A 10,164-nucleotide genomic window follows, 5' to 3' on the forward strand; every position below is an offset into this window, starting at 1 on the left:
GCGAATTACATTACAATAAATGTTGGTTATAAAAAAACAAACAGATGTGTAACATTTGTGGCAGCATTTCTCAAAACTCTGAAATCCTTGTTTGGCTCGAACACATCTTAGCAGAACCTTAGCAGATTGGGTTTCCCTTTTTTCTTCTGTGCACAGACTCGTGTATCAGGTGATCAGCACTGTTAATGGTTAAACCCCACTACCTGACACCCTCAAACCAGTCTTCTGGGTTACCACACACAAAAAAAACCGAAACACCCACACAGCTGGTCCAGGCTCACTCTACATTTGTTTATCACCCAGAAGCCAAATTTTTTAGTCTGACAAGTAGTGGATGGCCTTCTCCATGATACCTGTCAGTTACTGGAAGCTGTAAAAGGATTGTGATTGACTCCTATATACTGTTTTTATAGTGGTAGACCTAATGCCAAAAGTGGAATCCACAACGTTTTCAAGCTCACCGTGTAACAATGTTCTGATTGTCCCATTTAGCAGCAGGATTAGAATTGGCTGAAGGGAGAAGAAGACAGCATGAGTCATGAGGCAGGCCCAAATGTTTAGCAGCACGATATAAAGAGGAGCATATGGTGCAATGAACAGCCCAGTTCAGTCAGTCATGGAACAGCCTCATCCTGCCCCGCTCAGCTGTCAGCACACATCCTCATCACTGCTCATGGCTCCTGGGCCAACCTCAGCACTGACACAGCAAGCCGGAAAAATGGCACAAGCCTCAACACGAGTGTAAGTAGATGGACACACAGGATAATCTTTTAGACTCTGACAGCAGCACACTTTGGAGCAAAGATAAAAAACAACCAAAATGCCCCGGATCCCTGGCTCTGGGTTTTGTTTCGCATCAGGTCCCCGAACTACAGCTGTGACTGACATAGCATCGGTCATTCAGATCAGACATTCAGATGTATATCAGAGCTGATTTTACTAGGACAAGTGTCTTGGCTTATCAGACTCTAGTTTGTTTGTCTGTTCGTGCCAATTAAGCCACATTCATATTTCATTCCTCATATTTCAAATCACACACACACACACACACACACACACACACACACACACACACACACAAGAATCTTCCTTTTTCAGATGGAGTCAAGTGTCTCCATATGGAAAAAACTGACATTTCAGAGCTAGGTCAGCACATAGGTTCCATTATACAGTAGTTACTGCACTTACTAAGATTCTTACACAGCTTCCCACAATATAATGATTATAACACACACTAAAGGACTAAGACTTTCTTCACTTAGTAAACAGAAATAAAAAAAAAAACAGTCTAAACAGTTATGTATGTGTTTGATTGGGACATAAAGAAGCAGATATACCATCTATTGATATTATAAACACTGTGAAGCAGACTGAGCCAGGAGAAGAGGGTAGCTACTAAAAACAACTTTTTAAAATATTATTATTATTTGAAAGTTTCCAATTTGAAGCCACATTTATAACAACCGTAACAAGTAACGAGCACAAAGCCGGACACTCACCTTATTCTGCCGAATAATGATCCAAACAGGAGCGGCTGTATGTGTTTGTGAGTCTGGGTTTTAACAAATAAAACTCAGACGTGTTACATTCCAGAAAGTTGCTCACATGTGAAACTGCACTGCAGTCTGCTAACGATTCCTGCCGCTGTCTGTATTTAGGCTGCAGCACGCTGCTGAGGTGACCCAGCCTACAAACCTCACACGTTCATTAGAGCGCGCTGGTCAGTCCGGCTCCTGTCCGCGGACTCATGCAGGCTGAATGAAGAGCCTCCGGCAGCAGCCAGTGTGCGGCCGCGCTCACAGCCCCGCCCACTGGTCCACATACTATATTAAGTTACGTGAGCAGGCTGGTTGCAGTCTGCCGAAGAGCGGAGGCGGTCTTTTAAGCCCCGCCTGTTCTCACGACGTCATTGGAGGAAAGTGCCATCCAATACCGCCCTCTCCATAGGGTTACCGTAAGGGGGCGTGGCTGGACCTCCATCCAGCCTTTCAGTTGTCTGCGTTTGGGGGTTTCTCGGCCAACCAACACTACAGGTAGATTATCGCGTGGGTGCAACACAACTGAAGATTTTAAGGCGTTTTGAAGCTCACATTTTGGCTGTTTCACACACCACTGTTCGGCTTATTTGTGTGACTCGTGGTCTCTGGGTCAGCCACAGAGACCACGTAAAGTTTGTTGGTCTGAGAGGCGCACCACTGAGTCGTACCTGTCCCCTACTTTCTCCTCAGTCCAACCAATCAGTGGACGCTGCAGCGCCACCTTTAGTTCAGTGCGTAATATCTGCATGGGTAAACTGCTAAGGGTGCAACAGCTCAAATGAGTCACTCCAGTATATGCAGTTGGTTGAGGCTGAAAGAGTTGTACCTCACTGAGTTTCTCTGGTTTGCTATTTTACATTACAGCTATAGCATTACAGGTCACTACTCATGCATACCATGCATACTTCACATACAATGAAAATGGTTGAGATGTTAGTGGATAAGCAGATATGCTTTTAAATGCTGTGTTGTAGGTCAAAGCAACTGGGGTCCAAACATCTGTCAGTCTAGAATTGTCCTGCCCAGAGCCCAGACCTGAACATTATTGAAGCGGTGTGGGATCACCCTGACAGTGAACATCCAAAGAAGAGCTTTGAACGTCCTTCAAGAACCCTTGGAGAACTATTCCTGAAGAAGAAAGCTGCCTAAGAGAGTTTAGATTGACTTTCAAGCTCATTACAATTGTGAAAACTCTGTTTTTGCCCTATATACTCTATGTTCTTGTTTGTACAAAAATCACTGGACCTATTTTTCAGTTTCCAATCAAAATATAAAGAAATAACAGGTGGCTCTTTGCTTTTGCACAATGCTTTATTTAGAAATCTGCATTATTTCTAGGGTGGCATATAAACAGAAGAAAATTTATGTGACAGGAAAGGTTAACTCCTTGAAAAAGGCAGCTGAAGCACATGTTCAGATCACACTCCTGCAGATCAGTTCTGGAGGCATTTGTACAAAGTTAGACTGATTTGTGGTTTTTCCTATGTCTAAAGACAAGGTAGCATGTAACACTCTAAAACAATTCTGTTGTGAGAGTTGCATCCAAAGCATGATCAAATAGGCCAACACCCCCACTCCTTCACTTCATCTGTCAAAAGATATGCTGTCTAATAGACCTCTCACAGGATGTGTGTCTCTAAATCACTCCTCAGAGGGGAAACAAGGCCAAATGCTTCGAGTGGGTTAAGACATACTTGTATTTCACAGCGGACTGACTATTAAATAATGAATTTCGTTATTCATGACTGTAACAGAAGGGATGCTGCCAGAAGGGAGAATGACACCACAGCATATCAAATCATTTTCAGGCCACATAGATGTTTTGTCTGCAAAGAAAACTCTTTTGCAACTGCCTGCGAGAAACCGTGTGAATAGCTATTCATGAACAGGGCAAAGACCACATAGCTCTACGTGACGAGAAATAAATCTACACCATCCCTCCACTGTTATTCTATATATAAAAAGCTTTATCGTGGAGTCAAACCACACACATAAACACACACTCACACACAAAGAGTCCTCTTCAAACAATGACGAAGTGAACATAAGCTGCCAATTCTCTCAAAAGCAATATTTGAACAAACCACAGCAAACGGCAAGAGAACTTTTTTTTCAATTTAACTGGAGATCACGAGGGAACCTTGAGAGTGTACGTATGTGAGCGAGTACGTGAAGCCACAACTCAAAAATCCAATAACAATCACAGCTTTGCTGCTGTGATCTGTGATGATGGGTGTTGTGTCAGCCAGCCGTGCACGGTGAGAAACTTCAAAAGAAGTTTATACGTGATCTTTGTTTGTTCATTTTTTGCTAGTTACAAAGAAGGAAAGCATAGGGTATTTATTTTCAGCTTCCCAAATAAAATAGTGACCTCACCTTGGTGGTTATTTGAGACTCAGACATGCTCTCAACCTTTCCATGAGTCTTTCTATCTAAGCCAATGAATGGAGCTTTTTCAGTTTTTAGATTTTCAAGGAATTGTGTGCAAGGTTCAGCTTCAGTATAACACCGATACACTCTAAAAAATGATTCATGGGGTTAGTAAGTAAAGCTTAAAATTAATAGCTTTTTCTGCATAAAAAATTAAGTTTGTTGCATGTACACATTGTAATCAGTTGATAACTTAATTTAATGAGTTGGTTGAAATGAAAATAAAGAAAACAGTCTTAGCTCAGTAATATATCGATTTTGAACAGACATTTCTGTGTTAACTTAACATGAAAGTGTATTCAGTTAATACAACTTAAAAATCTCGTAAGCGTCCTTTAAAAGCTGAGTACAAGGCTGACTTGCCCGGACATGTTGTGCTCTCAGACCACTGATCGAAAGAAACGGAGGCAAAGAGAGAAAGCAGAGAAGCGGCATTTTGTACGGAACATTATCAAACGTTAAAGCTTTGTGGTGAGTACAATTTTTTGCCTTGTTTTATTCACAGCAGCTAATAACTCTAACTTTAACTCTATCAACACGCACTGCAAGCAATCCTTTTTACACAACACTAAACTCTTCCTCGGCGAGTGGTGGTGATAAGCTAGTAACGTTACACTTCTGGCTAACTTGTGAAGTAATTCGACCGTAACATTAGTCTTTGTTAAGTTTTGTTTTACGGTGGCAGCCAAATGGTGTTAATTGACACTGAGCTTCTGTAGCAGTAGTTTTAACTCTGCAAAGACAGGGTAATACATGTTTTTCTTCTTTCTACTTTGAAATCGTTGCAGCGTTGATGAAGGTTTGACCAGCAAAAGGCTGGGCCATTTTACATTCATGACTAAACAAATGTAGGTTACTGAGTATACATTCGGTTTAACATCGATGCATTTTGATGTTTAAGTCCTAGAGTTATTTTTATGTGAGATTGAAGTTTGTTAATTGAGCCCTAGCTGAAGAACAGCCTGTGTCAAAGTTCAGTCAAAAAACGCGGGCGAGGAAGCGAACGCCATGTTGTAGAAACGCCACAGGAAAGATCTTAAGTAACATTCATAAACTAGTTGTTTTAATGACATTACATTGAGTGTGCATTAGCACATAAAATATAATTTTGCTCTTTTGGGTGTTAACTGCAGATACATAAGCGCAGTTGTATCACTTAAGAAAAAATATCTTTGATTTGGAAACATAACATAACATTCTCCATTCGCAGGCAGGAAGTTGTCAATCAAGCACCAAAAATCAATGACCTGAAAGAAAGATGGCCTGCTCTTTTTGATGCAGTTCAGGTAAATATTTTTCCATAAGATAATTTGCAGTATGTATTCTTTTAAAGTAAATTGTATACATTAACATGTTGTGCCTATTTGTGCCTTTTTTTTATACAGATAAACCAAGAATTCAGAAGGATCACCACTGTTAACCTGGAGACAACATTCATGGCAAAGCTGGACCAGTACTCTCAGAAAATAATGTCCTTGCTGTCCTCAAGAGGAGGGGCTGCAAAAATGCGCATTCGGCGCATCCAGAACATGCTGCTAGAGGTATGAATGAATGAAATGTAGTTTATTTCAAATAGGATAATCCACTTTTTTTTCCAATAGGTGATATTGAGTCTTAAAAGGTAGCTGTTTACAACTCAACTATGTCAAATTATTGTTTAGAGCTTGAGGCACAAATATCAATTAAAACTATAAATACTTAATAATAAAACAAATTATAGGTGATGTGGATCATGATTGGCAGAGTAATTTGCAAGATTTTGCAGTTTTTCTATTTGTTACCTGGATTTTTCAAGTTCATGAATTGATAATTTCAGAGAAATGGCTCTTTGAAATGATCAATTCATTATTTTGATTATCACTGGAAATCTATAATTGGTACAGTTCAGGCCATATAAAGTCAATCCTTTTTTTTTTTTTTTTTGGATGTAATTATCAAAAACCCATCCTCCTCGAAGAGCAGTTCGACATTCTTTTTCTTATTCACAGGACGATTCTGTGGAGAGAAGGCGAGAGGTCGCTATCTGTGGCTTAGTGGTGTATCTCAGGGAAAAGGAGGAGGATCTCTTCAAAGAGCAGGTAAATCAGACATGACTATACTTTGTATTAGAGGTACGATCTAATCTATTATTAATTGATTTCTAAATTAATCGGCAACTATTTTGATAATTGATTGATCGGTTTAAGTAATTATTTTAGAAAAAGAAGTCCAAATTCTCTGGTTTCAGCTTCATAAATGTGAATCGTTTCTGGTTTCTTTACTCCTCTATGACAGCAAACTGAATATGTTTGACATTTGAGGTCATCATATTGGGCTCTGAGAAACATTGACATTTTTCACCATTTTCTGACATTTTCTGGACCAAACAACTAATCAGATAATCGTCAAAGGAGCTTGCAAAGAGAACCTTCACAGACATAATCAGATAATCGAGAAAATTGTTAGTTGCAGCCCTATTTTGTGTTACTCTCATGTATAAGTATGATTACTTAAAACATTTATATTGATTCTGATCTACCAGGATGGTGGCGGCGATATTACCAATGAAGTGATGAAGATTGTAACCAGAGGTGCCACAACGTCTGATCCAGCCAGCGCAAGGATCATACTTGAAGGAACAGAAGTCCTAGCAGACCTGGATGTACCCAGAGCCTGTGCCTTGCTAATGGGGCTGATATATGCACTCAACCTCAGCTACCCAAAAGAACTGAAAAACACTTTTGAAAAACACTTTTGAAGTGTTTCAAAAGATATTCCTCGAGCTGGATGATCTGAAAGCCAGTCCTAAGGTAATGTCACTAAAAAGTAAACTGTTGTACTAAAAAATGTGAAGAGTGAGGCTATCCTCAAATTAAACGGGAAATGTTCCACTGTTGTTTGCAATGTGTTGTGTTACATACTTTACAGTAGGCAGTAGGTGTAAAGTTGAGCGTTGAGCATTAAGTACACCTAGTTAAAAATAATGCACTTTAAAAGGATAGCTCGGGTCTTTTGAAGTGAGGCTGTATATGAGGTACATATGTATTGTGAGTGTATTACACACAGTAGATGGCAGTCAGTAAGCTCCACCTACGGAGAAGCAGACGGGGCCACCGGCACGCAAGATGAGCCTCCATCATAATAAAACTAATGTCAGTTTAAATGTACATTATATCAAGAATATGTTTACTGCTTTATTTTGCTATCAGACAGCCTTTTCTGTGAGGAAAGAGAAGTTCTACTGCTTGTTGTTTCAATCGCTCTGGCCCACCAGCGTCCATGGACAAAAACAGCAATTTTACCTGACAGCACACAGGAGTTGCTGGTCTCCTGCTGCCTTGATCAGTAAGTGTAATTGTGTTATTTGGTGACTTTGGTGTTAGTTCGGGTTAGTTCAGATTTACCAAAGTCACACAAACAAACTGAGCCTATCGTGCGTGTTGGTGGCAGGAATGTGCTGACTGCTGTCTACTGTGTGTAATACACTCACAATGTACTTCATACTTAAAAAAACCTAAACTATCACTTTAACACAAACAAACTTGAATCAGAGCATGACTGTCAAAATGTTCAGTCTTTTTGAGACAGATTTACAGGGGTGTTTTATGTCATTTATTTTATGGAGGCAACAATTTTGTCTGCTATTGAAATGTCAATGAGTCTGGAATGGTGGACTGGTGTTCTAATAAACAGTTTGATCATAAAACTGGAATTTCAATGTGTAATTTATTGTATAATTGTAAGTTATAAGTTATTGTAAGTTATTAGTACTCAAAAAAATTAAGGTAACAATTTGCATGGATATTTCTGAGTAGAATAAAAGTAAAAAAATAAGTTTTAATAACTAAATGGAGTAATTTTTTAAACAATTAAAATTAAGTTGGTTCAACTTAATTAAGCTTGTAGAGGACAAAGCAAATCATGTTGTTTGTACGTAAGGAATAGAGTTTGCCTAACTAGAGAACTCTTGTGGCATTTACGCTATAGTGGCTAAGCTGAAGTAACTTAAAAAGATCCATGCAAATTGTTACCTTAATTTTTTTACGTTAAGCCAGCAGATCTTTTTTTAGAGTGTACATTCTGTGGTTTTTTGTGAACACGTGTGAATAATATACCATTAATGTTTACGCATGAACTATTTAAATACATAAGTCTGTCAAAAATGTGTGCTTCAAAAACATCTCATCATGAAAACATGTCAGGCTGTAAAACATGACTGTGCATCGCCCAGAAAACTTCACCCAGGGTGGCAGTAATAAAATAATGAAAATATATGTCTCAACAGTTCTGCATCATTTTGAGTAAAACTGCATAATTTAGTGTTACTTAATCTAAAAGTAAGAAAGGCCATGAGGTTTTCTCCTTCTTTCACTTACTCCCTTTAGGGGTCACCACAACAGATCAGTTGCCTCTCTTTTAACCTATGCACAACATCCTCTACACCCTCTTTCAAAAGTACTTCCTATCTCCTTTTACTACCCAAATGGACGCATACTTCACCATAACGTGTTCTTACCCTGTTGTTTTATGTGGCTCATACAAATGAGAACAACCTTCCTTACAAAGATATTGCTGCAAGATGTTATGAACGAATCTGTAATTGACACAGGTGGATGGTTCGAAACTGTAAGCAAAGTACCAAAACTATGGCTTCATCCTAAACTGTTTACGCAGTCCTGCTACGAGCCGAGCCGCACTTATTATACTGGTGTGTTTATCAGAATCAGAATCAGAAAGGGTTTTATTGCCAAATGTTGAGCGGGTTTACAACATTAGGAAATTGCTGCGGTGCTTCAGTGCAAACATACTGTTATAAATTAAGCTTAAATAGACATGAAAATAAAAATGAGAATAAGAATTAAAAGTGCTAAGTAGATAGATAGATATATACATGATATATACATGAGTGCAGGTGGTGATCGGTGCCAAACATGGAATGATGCAGTGAACACAGCGTAGGGTCATGTGTTAGTGGTGGGAACAGTCATACGGTTATTGTTCATGTGTTCAAGAGCAGAGGGGAAGAAACTGTTCTTGTGGCGAGAGGTTCTGGTGCGAATGGACCGGAGCCTCCTGCCTGAGGGGAGCAGGTCAAACAGACTGTGTCCAGGGTGAGAAGGGTCAGCTGTGATCCGAGCTGCATGCCCCAGTGTCCTGGAGGTGTACAGGTCCTGCAGAGATGGGAGTCTGCAGCCAACCACCTTCTCAGCAGAGGGCACAACACGCTGCAGTCTCTGTTTGTCCCTGATAGTGGCTCCAGCGTACCACACGGTGATGGAGGAGGTGAGGATGGACTCGATGATTGCGGTGTAGAATTGCATCATTGTCCGTGTTGGCAGGTTGAATTTCTTCAGCTGCCTCAGGAAGGACATCCTCTGCTGGGCTTTCTTGATGACGGAGGTGATGGTGGGCTCCCACTTCAGGTCCTGGGTGATGGTGGTACCCAGGAAGCGGAATGAGTCCACAGAGGTGATGGGGGTGTCAGTCAGGATGATGGGGGGGAGTGGGGCTGTGTGCTTCCTGAAGTCCACAATAATCTCCACTGTCTTCTGGGCATTCAGCACCAGGTTGTTGTGGCTGCACCAGGACACCAGACGTTCAACCTCCCTCCTGTAGGCAGACTCATCCCCGTCCCAGATGAGTCCAATAACGGTGGTGTCATCTGCAAACTTGATTAGCTTGACAGACTGGTGGGTGGAGGTGCAGCAGTTGGTATACAGGGAGAAGAGCAGGGGAGAAAGAACACAGCCCTGAGGGGACCCGGTGCTGATGGTCCAGGAGTCCGAGACATTCTTTCCCAGCCTCACATGCTGCTTCCTGTCCGACAGGAAGTCAGTGATCCACCGGCAGATGGGATCAGGCACATTCATCTGGGAAAGCTTGCCTCGGAGATGGTCTGGAAGGATGGTATTGAAGGCAGAGCTGAAGTCCACAAACAGGATCCTGGCGTAGGTTCCTGGGGAGTCCAGATGCTGCAGGATGAAGTGTAGGGCCATGTTGATGGCGTCATCTACAGACCTGTTGGCTCTGTATGCAAACTGCAGGGGGTCCAGGAGGGGGGCCGTGAGGGTCTTGAGATAGGAGAGAACCAGGCGCTCAAAAGACTTCATGACCACAGATGTCAGAGCCACGGGTCTGTAGTCATTTAGTCCAGTGATCCTAGGTTTCTTGGGGACAGGGATTATGGTGGAGGACTTGAAGCAGGCAGGCACATGAC

General features: G+C 41.1%; 1 protein-coding gene across 1 annotated transcript in view; it reads right to left on the reverse strand.

Annotated features, from left to right (window-relative positions):
• The window catches only part of npas2 (neuronal PAS domain protein 2), a 45,002-nt gene extending 43,213 nt beyond the window's left edge, over positions 1 to 1,789 (reverse strand). The window contains exon 1 of the mRNA XM_026182864.1: positions 1,500 to 1,789. The gene's annotated coding sequence lies outside the window, so the exon portion shown is untranslated. The remainder of the gene's footprint in view (positions 1 to 1,499) is intronic.
• Between the last annotated feature and the right edge of the window lie 8,375 nt (positions 1,790 to 10,164).

The sequence above is a fragment of the Astatotilapia calliptera genome, chromosome 10, assembly GCF_900246225.1.
Source record: "Astatotilapia calliptera chromosome 10, fAstCal1.2, whole genome shotgun sequence".
NCBI classification, from domain to species: Eukaryota; Metazoa; Chordata; class Actinopteri; order Cichliformes; family Cichlidae; genus Astatotilapia; species Astatotilapia calliptera.